This window comes from Bradysia coprophila, chromosome IV (genome assembly GCF_014529535.1).
Source record: "Bradysia coprophila strain Holo2 chromosome IV, BU_Bcop_v1, whole genome shotgun sequence".
NCBI classification, from domain to species: Eukaryota; Metazoa; Arthropoda; class Insecta; order Diptera; family Sciaridae; genus Bradysia; species Bradysia coprophila.
This window is the reverse complement of record NC_050738.1, coordinates 12,162,864-12,176,253: the sequence shown is the minus strand read 5'-3', so window position 1 is coordinate 12,176,253 and position 13,390 is coordinate 12,162,864. Positions and strand designations below refer to the sequence as shown.

The 13,390-nt window shown below is 33.1% G+C and overlaps 1 protein-coding gene across 2 annotated transcripts in view; it reads right to left on the bottom strand.

Annotated features, from left to right (window-relative positions):
• LOC119066298 overlaps positions 1-11,557 on the bottom strand; it is a 104,716-nt gene extending 93,159 nt beyond the window's left edge. For both annotated transcript variants that reach the window (XM_037168673.1, XM_037168674.1), the window contains exon 1: positions 11,232-11,557. The gene's annotated coding sequence lies outside the window, so the exon portion shown is untranslated. The remainder of the gene's footprint in view (positions 1-11,231) is intronic.
• Positions 11,558-13,390: the final 1,833 nt, after the last annotated feature.

Sequence of the window (13,390 nt, the reverse complement as noted above, 5' to 3'; positions counted from 1 at the left end):
TTTTAATGCAACCATTTTATTAATATGACATGACACTTTTCACAGCGATACAGAATATCGTACAATAACCATGTGTAATATGTGCTATCAACCCTCATCAACATTATACAGAGAGAGGGTAAAAAAAACTTCATTTCAAAACGAACGAACGATCGAGCTTGTTGCATATGTAACCTTAGAGTGTATGGCGTAATTGGAAAATTATGTTCCAAACAAGAATCAATCATCAACATCCATTTTAGTGGCGGACAATGTGCGTTTGTATTTTGTTATTTACGGCGATCTTTGACTCATTGTCACCTGATACACCATAAATATATTATAGGCACATTTTGTTCCGTCGTCGTCAGTAATCTAACACAGAAATATCGCCGAAAGAATCGAAATTTCACCTTCCCATATTTTATATAGCACTTCTCACGGTGAGCTTGAATTTTTTTTTAGTCGAACGTAATGTTATTGCTGTTTAATTAAAATCGCTTGTTCGAAGGTCTTTTGAGATAAAACATTTTTTCGTAAAATTTGGGACATCTGTGAAACAGTTTCACCAGCAAAAACATACATTTTTCGGAGACTTTGGGCAGAAAATTGATAGAGTCCCTTAGCCTGAGGCGTAACCTTACCAATGATAGCCGAGTCCTCAACAACAATAACATTATGCGTCCATCAACTTTCGACTAAAAAAAAATTCAAGCTCACCGTGCTCGGTCTGCCGGAGTGGATGTAAAAGATAGATGAGAGAAAGGTTTTTTTTGGGTGTGCAGTGATATTGGTTACACCACGAACAATCACAATAGCCGGTCAACCGAATAAACATTGAAGCCGGAAGAAAATTTCAGTATACCCTGTTTGGATAACATGAATTCTGTAGGCAAGTTTATTTTTGCCTTTCTGTTTTTTCCTTTACTGAAATCAACTTGGAATAAATCAAATTGTGTGCTTTACCAAGAAATGTTCGACTTTTAAAGTTACCAGATTTGAACGGTTAATGGATTCGATCAAAATATGAATCAAATTGAAAGGTATTACTGAATGTTAGAACAAAGTTGATGATCCGTTGTGAACCGATACGAAAGAAAAAAAAACGAAATGGGAATTTTTTTACAAAAACATTATCCCAATCCAATTCAAAAAGAAGTGATACCGCAGGGCTCGTTATTCGAAATTAAACAGGATTCGGAATTATAGTTGTGAACAATTTTATGCTTCGTTTTATGTACTTATATATTGGCTGTACGTACGCTAGGGTAATGTATTAGTCAGAAAGAAGATTTAAGCTGCAATCGCACCTATGCCGTCTACGTCACCGTAATTTAACAATGGAAAGTGAGATAAGTTGTAAAGGGATAAGCAAGCAGCGTAGTTGCACGAGAGTCGCTACATTGAGTTATCGTCTTTATTTTCATTTCCTTATTTAATTGACTCGATAGAGGAACAATGTGAATAGGTAATTAATTATAAAGCGGGATGGTATATAATGGTTGAAGCGTATTACAGGCTTGGGAATATGAGTTTTTTATTTTAATTTGAAAACTGAATTCTTCTGGGTCTGAACCTCGAACCTCCGGATCATGACTCGACAATAATCCTTCTGTTACTGCAATACAGTAGTGTCGGTTGACATTTTTTATTGATGAATCGTTCCTTAAGATCCTTCTTCAAAAATTCATCATCTTTTCGATTGGCTGTAATAGGTCGAGAAACCGATTTTTCCGTTTTTTTTTATTTGTCGTAAAACCTAAATCTGAGCAAAAACTTATTCTACGATATGAGTCGAAAATAAATAGTTTTTTTTACAAAGTGAATTAACCATCTTACACAAGATCTTACAGCTGCAGGCATTTGTCTTTTTTGTGAGATGTAAAAAAGTAGTAATGTTTTGAGCACAGCAGTAGAACAATTTTCGCTCGAGAAAACTCTTGAAAATTCGAAGATTTCTATTTTGAAGGACTAGACGTTGAGGAGCAATATAACATCAACGGAACATATTAGAGAAAAATTTATTTTTGCTCAAAATGACGAGTTGCATCGCTTAAAAATAGAAAAACACAAAAGAAAAATTTCGGTCATGGTTCATTGTAGAGGTCGCTCCTAATATATTATAAATTGCGATAGGTCTGTCGGTCATGTTACACCTGGGCCAGAAACTTTTTTGATAAAGAAAGGATATGGCTTCCCTTCGTGGGTTGACAAGGCATATTATTATTATTTATCAAAAAATTTATTATTTGGATGATCAATTCGACAAAATCAATGGAAAGTCAAATGCAAACAAGGTAAATCATTTCAGCTTGACCTGAACCATCTCGTCGAAGATATCTGCGAAAACTTTTTTTCAACAAATTTTGCTCTTGTGAGAAGACCAGATATAAAAACGGTTTAAATGATTTTTTTATTGTAAGTGGAGTGCCGTAATTAAAATCTTAATAGATGCACACATCACGGCTTCCATAAAGTTTAAGTAATTTTTAAACCACCTACCATATTAAAGATTTATAAAGAAACTTGCCTTTTTCCGGTAAACTTTTGCATTTTAAACTGCTTCCATATCAAGTTCAGAAACAAAAACGAAGCCCGACTAGTGAATTCAAAACAAAAACAATTTATCAACTTTCTCCACCGTTCATCAAAATCATTATTTCCTAGTACAAAGCTTCCACCTCACATCTACTACATCCCGTGCACTTTCAGCAATGTCTATGTAGTTTTCTCATTGCCTCATCGTGTTGTATAAGCCACCTATCTGTAGTGTTAGAATATCTTGTACAATGTAACGAATATCAAAATTTATTGGATGCTTTTTTTGTCGAAACAAGAACATTTTGTGCCACGTCATATTATACTTTGGGAGAATTTACGTTGTTATTTCAAAATTTCAATATCTATGATGTCATTAATCATTTCTTGATTTATTGAAGTTTATTGGTTTCGTTGGAAATCTCCAGGATAATTTATTCAGACGAAATGAACAACAAAAAACATTTCCGCGCCCAGACGAGAAGTTTTCTGAAAAAAGGTGAGTTCATTTATACGGACTGTTATTCAGTCATTATGTTGAAAATAGTATACATGGAATACTTAATGTTTATTTTATGAGATTGAGGAATATTTAGCTAGAATTTGCACAATATTTTGATGGAAACTTTTTCTGTTTTCATTCAAGGATATGCCATTCCATTTATTTGAAAAATGAATGAACTTGAGTTATTAATGAAATACCCTCTCGAAATAAGAGAATATAAAATTACAAATTTAGCGTCCGTTCAACGGTATGACATAAATTAATAGACATTTTTTTGACAAATTTCAAAACGAATTTTAAAAAATCCGAATTTCTTCTGTAACAGAAAATCCAGAGCTACTTCGACAGGTTTTCAATTAAATTTACATAATGATATTATTCCATTATTATTTCAAATTAGATTTGACGGGGATATTTTCAATAAAAACGGGAAAAATGTTGTAGGGTGTAACTTTCGAGCATGGTTTATATGAATAAAAAATATCCGCATAATGTTCAACCGTCCACTTGAGTTTTGCAAAACTTTATCGCAAAAAAAAAAACGAAATGTTTTGCGCGAATACAAAATTGCATATTTGTTCAAAATTTGTACGATATGTTTCATACTCATAATAAAATTAAGTTGTACCTAGCTTCCGAGGGGAGAGTTTCCCCGAAACTTTCAGTTGCGGTAAATAGCTATTAAATTCATTTCAATTTTTGCGTTAACATTAACCGTAGGAATACCACATGTTGTAAATTGAATAGTTTCCAAGAATAGTTTTTAAAACGATTCTGTGAATACTTCCTAATTAAGCACTAAATATAATAAATTGCTGATGCTAAAACAAAAATTGTTTCCCATAAATAGGAACATTATATATATTCATTGAAAAGCGTAGTAGTTTCTCGTAAAAGGGTATCATTAAAATCCCATGTCCTCGAAGGTTATGAGTCTCCACTCTCAATACGGGACAACATATACAAGTGTTCCAATGTATGACCAAAACCCTTAAATACATGAAAATGTTTGTCACACATTGTTCATTCCTTGATAACACGAGAATTTGAGGAATTCTCCACGGATTTCCAAAAATCTTTTTTTTATTCGACGTGGAATACAATTCCTGAGGTTATGACGGATGGGTGATCTCTGTGATATTCCCAAAAGAATTTTTGTCTCGTCGCTTTTTTGATTCGACAAGGACTGAAATTCCTGAGGTTTAGTAACGAACTGTTCGTTAATAGAAAGTATCGGAGTAATAATCTAGGAGTTATTCCGAAAAGAATTTTTTGAGTGATTTTGAACGAGTGTGAACTTTGCGCACCCACATGTGTTTAACTTAAGTTCAATACATAGCCAAGAAATCTTATCAACGCCTTTTATAGCAGACAATCGATCGTTTGTAAATATAAGCACGGCAGCTCTCTAGCAATATCACACCGATTGTTTACAAAATTTGGAGGCCTAAAATCACTCAGTGAGCCTTGAGAATTTCATTATGTATTTGTTATATGTACTTATGGATAGGTATATGAATTTATTTATTACAAACACATACATAATAAACACATAAATGCATATAACAAATACATAATGAAATTCGCTACTTGTGTTTATTATATATGTGTATGTAATAAATAAATTCATATACCTATCACATAAGTCATGTGCATTTGATGCTATGCATTTAACTGTAATTTTCACAAAGATAACCTCTAAAAAACAAAACTTCATGTAAATTTTTCAAAGTTTGAGGTTAGCTTTGTGAAAATGACAACTAATTTGACATATCAAATGCACATGACATTGTCATAAGGTCAATGATCTATAACAAATACATAATGAAATTCGCAAGGCTCATTGAGTGATTTTAGGCCTTCAAATTTTGTAAACAATCGTTGTGACATTGTCTTGAATAAGACATAGTTCGCTTTGTTTACTCTGAGATTTTGTTTTGAATAAAATATAAGGAATACGCAATTTATAAGAAATCAAGTCAGAGTCTTGATTCTCATACGTTCGTAATTTTAAAAATTCGTAACTTGACACTTGTGGGATTTTATACAGGCAACTTACAAGGTACAAATTTTTAACGTTACGAATTTACTAGAATCGATTCCCAGGGTGGAGATTATCGTATTTTCGTAATTTTAAGAATTCGTAACTTGACAGTTCTTATAGGATTCTATAAAAACAACTGTCAAGTTAAAAATATTTGGAGTTACGATCGCATGAGAATGCCCAGTTGCATGATATTTTTGTAACAATCGCAAAAATTGATTGAGAAAATCAGTCAAGGGACCTGATCCACCCAAAAGTGGGGCCTAGTTGACAACTATGATCTCTAGTTGTTATGATTTTAGTACATAGCAAAACGAATTACGAAACTAAAGAAGTACAAGATCTGGTACGAAACATTACGCGATCCCTAAAACAAAAGAAGTAGCAGATTTAACCTTTATATAAGAATAAGTTTTGCCGTTTGAGTTTTTGTCGAGGTTAATTTCTATTTCACATAAAAATAATACGAAATATGTGAAAATTTGGAATATCCAAGTCCCACGAATTCTTTTATTGACAAAAATAGGATTCCACTTAAATACAACTCCGATAGATAATCCGTCATCATGAACGCTCGTTTTCTGTATATATAAATAAAAGATGCTGTTATCTAATCTTAGCCCATATTTAGGAACTTAATAACTACGTTTGGAGCTATTTTATACAACAAAATCCTAAATCCGATTTCTTTTGAATATAAATAACTTTGCAATTTTCTCTTTATTCTTTGTGTGACATTTACAAAGCGACAGGGAAAAAAAACTCCAAAATGCTTTTGTTTTGTCAAAAAGTAAAGCAAAATCGATTCTCGAAACATTGAAACAATAAATAAAAATTTATCAATATACCATGCCAAACAGCCAAACAAACAACAGAATAGAAAAATAGTATAAATATTGGCTCGTTTAAATTCCTTTACTGTGCAAAATTCCTTTCTTTTTTACCGGACGCTTTATTTTCCGGATACAGTATTTTCATATACAGCTAAAGGTTTTAGTTTCACAGAATATAACAAAAAAAAATTAAATCCCACATAAAACTCTTGATATATACAAAACCAACACATTGGCAAACAATGTAAAGAAGATTCACATGATAAATGAAATCGCCTTAATTTTATAACAGCTGGCATATGTATCCATATGGTATGTACCCTGAATAATCCAGAGAAAAATAAACTCTTTAGAAAATAAGTGTACTTTTCCTTAATATTAGTCTTTTTTAGCATCTCGCATCCGGGTAAGAACATTTTCGGTAAATAAATGAACTCCAGGTTAAAGCGTACAAATGAACACAGCAATAAAAATGATGTAATGGGAGACACTTTACCGGTTCGAAACGTTTAAGATGGATGCAAATTGTTCGAAAGTTACTGCAAAAGTACATTTCGAAAGTAAATTACATCGAAATGCAGCTGAAAGACTGTCGGTTAGAAGAAATCAAAGTGCAAAAAGTGATTGGCCTCTTTTTTTTTGCAAAGCTTTTAGTATGATAATTTAATTTATCTACCTCATTACGAAACCTTTCGATCCGAAGCTTTTTACTTTGAATTCCATCGAGACCCCGATTCAACCTCAATAATTTGGTTCCGTCTATTGAATGATTTATGAAACTCACTTTTGTGCCAGTATTTCCGTTTCGGAATGCTTCAGCTTCGGTCGTTCCATCATACGCTTTTATATTGATAATTTGACGAAGTTGGAAAAGCGAGCGAAAAAAAAGCACGCTACACAACGTATAACCAGTATGACTTGCTTCCAAATGAGGTTGTAAAAAGTGCATTTTTTGTTACAAAGAACCATCGGTATACGAATAACATTTTATGCAAAATAAAGCATTTGTTGACAACCCAACTTTGACGCCAATTTTATTCGTCAGGGAATTTTTTATGTGACAATCAAAATTTAAATATATGAAACTTTGACGTCAGTATTATAAAGTGTTTCCATATTCTTTTGGTTCTTTGGTGTTGGAAAAGTGGTAATGTTTCAACCGTTACACAGTAAATTGTTTTTCAGTTCTCTTTTCTTAATCTAAATTGGATGTCACCACAACTTACGACATCACTACTCTCAACTGCTTTTGACTGAAAAGTAAAATTTGATGGACAATATAAAAAATTAACCGAAAAACAATCAAGTCAACACATTTATGCTGAAAACAAACGAGGCATTCAAAACGTGTTTTGGTCCTTGTTTTCATGACGAAATTGTCGCAACTGTCAATTAAAGTTAGAAATTTCTCTATCGAAAATTGCGATTGCTGCATTTGTCAATGAAAACTAGGACCAAAACACGTTTTTAATGTCTCGTTTGTTTTCAGCATTAAAATGCAAGCAGAGAAAACCCGGAAATAACGTTTCTAAATAGCATGAGAAGATCTTGCTTTCATACCGTACGATCGTCGTGTAAACGGAGTTCTGTATGCATGTAGACAAAAAGCGGATCCCATTTGTCAAATTTGTTATTATTGTATTGTTCTGAGCAAAATACACCGAATGTATTGTGGAAGGTGCCAGGCAATTTACACATAATTTATATTTCCGTATTGCAATAAATAGAGTGCAACCATTTATCGGTTAGAACGATTCCGTCGGTAGCGGTTGGAATAGCAGTGATTCCATCGTCTTCACACACACAAAAAAATCATCTACTAGGCAATGCGCATTTATGCAGTAATACGAACGCTATGATGGCACTGAACTACCATAGCTGACAAATATTTGTACAGCAGCACAAATTGAATGTGTAATACAATTCTAAACGGGTGACGAGAGGAAGCTCAACTGCTCAACCAGCTATAGTGTCGTCTTTACATTAAAAATATTTTATAGTTGCTCAACTCTTCCACAGAACTTTTACACCATCTATACGTACATATACCCCATTCATGTTCGTTCGACACAAACAAGTGAAAACTTGTAACATGGAAACATGCAAATGGAAAATGTTAATACGAAAATTGTGAAAATAACATTGACAGACAAATAAATTCAATTCGAGGTAAATACATTAACTAATAATTACTATAACGTGAAGAGAAAGATGTTTCTATTTCGGAGATGCCATATATAACACCACCACCGTTGATATTTATATATAGCATATATGTATGGTATGTAAATTCGATTACATTTTAACAAAATAGCATTATTATGGTATGTAATCGATTGCATAGCATTTGTAAAATATTAAGCAAGGTTGGCATTATGTGCGGTAAACATTGTGTCGGAAATTGAGGTGACCAGTGTACGTCTTGCACAGAATAAACGTTAACAGTGCATAATAAATTATTGAGTAGACTTATGATTACAATAAACCGCTGTGTGTGTGTGTGTCGTACAAATTTGCATTTCGGTTATAATGGATGGTGCAGGACTTATATTGCACACAAAGTTGATTTTGCACAGCAAATAGCAATGCCGAAATGCAGTAAAATATGATATTGTAACTTCCAGAAAAGCATTGAAAGAAATATTTGAATTTTTGAAAAAGTTGCCTGTAGAAGCGGCGTCGGTAAATCATAGTTTTCGTTCAGAAAACTTCCATCAATCATTTTAGTTACATGGTTGGAATAGTTTTTGTGGAACTATTGACCAAAATTTTATCATTCAGTCCCCATTTGTACAAAATGTTATTTTGAATGCATTTAACTCATTACTCTATTATTACATGGGTGAGGGATTTGTATATTCCTGGATAGGTTGTTAGTGTCGAACCTTCAAACCCGGTTTCAGACAGTTTCTTTCTACCATGTGTGCCCAGTTAGGTACGCCCAAAACACGATTTTTTTTTTTTGTACCGGTGTCATGCTCACAAAAACAGTAGGACATGGATAACTGTAGTCCCTTTGGGAGACTAAGTTGTTAAAAATATAACATCGGAAAAATACTTAAAATCTATGGAATCTCGATGAATCTTGACAAGGGCTGTGACGTCACTAATATTACAAATGATAAGCTTATTGCCTATTCTGAACGTAGTTGCAGCTTCGTACCATAATGTGTCCACTCTAGATGCATTGAGTGTAAGTACTAAATGCATTGGGACGCTGAGATCATTTACGTTAAGAATAGAACTTTACCTAGCTTTCATAAGTGACGTCACACCAAATTTCAAGTTAACCGAAGTTCCATCGAGTTTGCGAAAACCATATTTGTCTAAGAACCATCCAACTTTACGAACCTATATCAGTGAATGAGGGTTTTGGTTCTCCTTGATTTTCCGGAAAACCCTTATTCATTGTTTCCACGGTCAAGGAACACACAACCTATTTTTACCTATATCAGTCCTGAGAGTACTCGACTCTGCCCTTGCAATGGTAGATAGAAAATGTTTAAGACCGACGTAGGACGTTTGGTCCTAGTTTCGATTTGTTGAAATTCAAAAGAATCTCTCTGAGGAGTATAATGAGTTGCATGAATTATCAAATATCAAATATTATCAATATCTGTTTTCGAAATGAGCTCAACGTAGTATTTTCTTGAATCGCAAAATGATTAGATGGTTAAGGTCGAAAATAGTCGTCAAGCGGTATCAAACATCCAAAAATTTGTTTTTGTTTTTAAATTTAGAGTAAATGTAATTTTACAGTCGTAATTTTCTAGATCGATTTTTTAGACGTACAGGTGAGAATGTTAGAATAAGATTGCAACCAGAACATCGTTCCAAGCAATAAGACATAACAAACATCGGCTACGATAATTTTCGAATACAATTGATATTCTTCATGTCTTCGAAATACTACTATATCCCGCAATGTGGAGTGTCTTCTAAATAAAAAAAGAGTATTGGGTGAGTCGAATGAAATCAACCGGTTTTTCAATTACTTATCCTTACTTAAACGGCAATTGCCTCCCTCGTGCCGCCGTGTTTGATTGCGAATATTTTACTTTTCTAATTTTACTGTACGTCATGGGGCTCATCTCTTATTTCTGTAATCGTTGTCGATAAACAGATGACTTGCCGTTTCTAAAGAATATTTTAGTGAAATTCAAAATTTTCCATTTTTTCCTCAAGTGTACCAATCGCATGAAAACTGCATTTGCGGAATCATGTAATCTCAAAAATTGTTACTCTGAATGATGACTTAAACTGTCAGTAGCAGTTACTACAATTCGATTTGAAACTTTAGTGCAATAATCATTGGAAATTTTAGTATAACGAACTCGAAAACTTTGAGTATAGCAAAGAAGATGTTCAGATTTATTTCAAATTTTCAACCATCAGTACCAGGATGCACCAGGTGCTCTGTACATTTCGACCAGACATTATTTCGATTTTGTGAAGCACACATAAATGCAAGTATCGGAAATGTAGTTCTAGCAGACAAGGTGTTTCAAGCAGTACACAAACACTCGAAACTAGTTGTATGAAAATGCTATAAAATTGATTTTTTTACTATACATTTGTACTAGCTTTTTCTTACCTGAATATTCATAAGTACATCAATCACGTAACGCAAAAATTGATTTAGAAAAAAATCAAAATTCAATTGTGACGGATGATGAGAAATGAAACTGCTGACAAAGGTCGTGAAGACAAGCTATGTGTCGATCTCACAAAGCGTGTCTTCACGGCTTTTCAATGTTATTCAGTTCAACGATAAAAGCAAAATGTATGGAGCGATATTCTCTCTAATAAAAATGTAGATTTAAAAAAAAACTTTTTCCCGACTCGATTGAAGATGAGGTGCTTGTTTATTTTATCGTAACTTTGTTCTGTTTCTCAAAAGAACTTAACCCTGACATACAACTGCTTAATTACACTCACAAAACTTATACCACTGAGACAACAAAAAAAGAAAAGCAGAAAAAAGTGAATAAAATTGGCAGCATATAAGATAGGGTGATCCCACCAAACATAAGTACCAAAGTATACCGATCTATATGAATTAATACTTATCCCATAAGTTCCGAAGAAAACTTTTCTTCTACACCCAAGATTAACTTCAATTAAGGACAGGCTTATGTCACTGAAGACACACACAAAAAAAAAGTTTGTATCAGAGAGAGTAATTAATCTAGTTAAGTACTCGGTGATATGGTCGGTAAAGTTTTAATATATAAAATGTTGGATGAGAACTAATTCAATTGAAACGAATGACAAGTTAGAGTGCTAATTTAGATTTTCGATATAAATTTTTAATTCTTCATCAAATATTTACGTTTTTTTTCTCTGCTGGTTCGTGATTACTATCCTCATTCCATATCAACATTCGATATGTTGTGCAGACCTCTTCGAAGGCGATTGATAAATCAGTGTTCGCAAAAACAAGAAAGTTTTCGTAATTAATCCATTCGCACCGAATGTCAGCGATTATTTCTTTTTCACCTCTTCCCGATTTTTTATTCTGCACAGTTTGATTTAACTTATTCAATTAAATAATCAATTAATTCACCAGCAACACAGAAACCGAAAAAAAAACATAAATAATCCTTCTTGAGAAAAACGGTTTTTTCGCGTTGAAATTCATAAAAGTACCTCCAGCGTTCCCGTATCGTAAATAACTGGAGTGTTCAGGAAAGTTAAACGAGAGAATAGGCGCCGTTACATACACACCAGTAAGGGTTGACACGCGTATCTTATGGGAATGTTTTGGCGCATGGTCTTTTTTCTCTCGTCCTTTATTATAGCATTCGTTGTAAAACTAGAATCCATCTACGGTCTGTACGTGCCGTGAGAAAAATGTTACTTGAAAATTGGATGAAAATTTCTTGCTTCTCCCATCATAGCACCATGCTCTACCACACATTTTCTACATAACAATCATATTCACCAGTATATTCCACTGGTAAATTGTAAAGGTCGAATGTGGAGAGTGCACATAATAAAATGGTGTGCTACATTTTAGAACATTTTTAAGAGTTTTTTTTTTAATGTGTTCCACTATATACATTCGATTAAAAATTTCGTGTGTGAAAAACGATTTTTTTCACATTTTTTACTGATAGCTAGCACGCGAGATGTGTATGAAATCACTTGACGCATTTAAGTCGAGGTTCAAATTTTATGTTTAACGTCACGAAAAGACAATCTATTTCGTTTCTGAGATTATATTTCTCTGATTAAAACTTCTACTACTAAAACTCAAGATCTTAACCACAAAAGGCAAGCATATCATTGCGATGATTATCGTATTATGTTATTTGACCAAGTTGAATTCAAATCTTTTACTTCAATTGTTTTATAATGCGTTTTGCTTTATAAGACAGTGTTAGGTCAGACCTCATTCCTTCGTTTTATCATCGTCATCAATAACGGATGTTTTAGCCGTCCGTAAAAGATTAATTCCGGAATACATCGTGACGTCTTTACGCCTGATGTCATTATTACTTTTGTAATTCTCAATGGAATTTTATGAGGTTTTTTGTTCCTCAAAGAATTTAAATTTTAAGTTACCATAAAGAGAGGGATTAAATCATTTAGAAGTATAGTTAATGCTTCAAGAATTCCGTTAATTTAGTTGATTTGAAAGAAACAGCGGAACGAATAACAAGATAACTCCATATTCTCTGACCTATTTATAATTATTCGCTTTCTGTCTAGTTTCTGATGCCACTATAACAAGGAGATTTCGTAATGGGTTTCAATGACCTTTTTATAATTTCGTTAAAGTAACGAACTTAGTAATGCTCCACCGTTGATTTCCTTTTCCCATTCTGACGGACATTGAATTTAAAAATAAATTCGATCGCATTTCAGGCTTAAAGTCAACCAATTGAAACTTTTCCTCCGGCGATCTGTGTTTTTAGGTAAAGTGTTCATATATTGGGTAGGAAACGTTGAGTGTGCATTTCAAGAAGTATGAATGGTAAAATAACAAATCGGATTGAATTTAGGTTATCTGTAAACAATGTCACATCATTCACACACATTTCGGCCAATGCAATTTTTTTTAGTATTTTTGCTGGTCGTTTTTTGCCTTGACATATAAAATCTGTTTATATTTACAGGCTAAGTTTAAAGTTTACCTCGGCAATTCATTAAAAAAATAAATTTTGAGCGAAAGTTTGTCAAAGTAAAATTATAAGTGAAGCAGATGTCTGGGCAAAGTTTCGATTTAAAAACACTTTTAGTTGAAAGTGGAAACAGCATTCCTTTTCTTAACTACAAGTGGCAAAAATTAAAAGTGGAGTAAAACAACCAGTCAAACGATGCTGGTACCTAGTTCTTGACGAATTGAAATAGTAAATGTTCAAATGACGTCATTAAAATCAATATTCTGTATAATCGAGAATATCCGGTCTCGAGATTAATCGATGAGCTATCAACCGTATGGATAAGGTCAGTAACAAAAAAAAGAAAATGTAAAATGTAAAATGA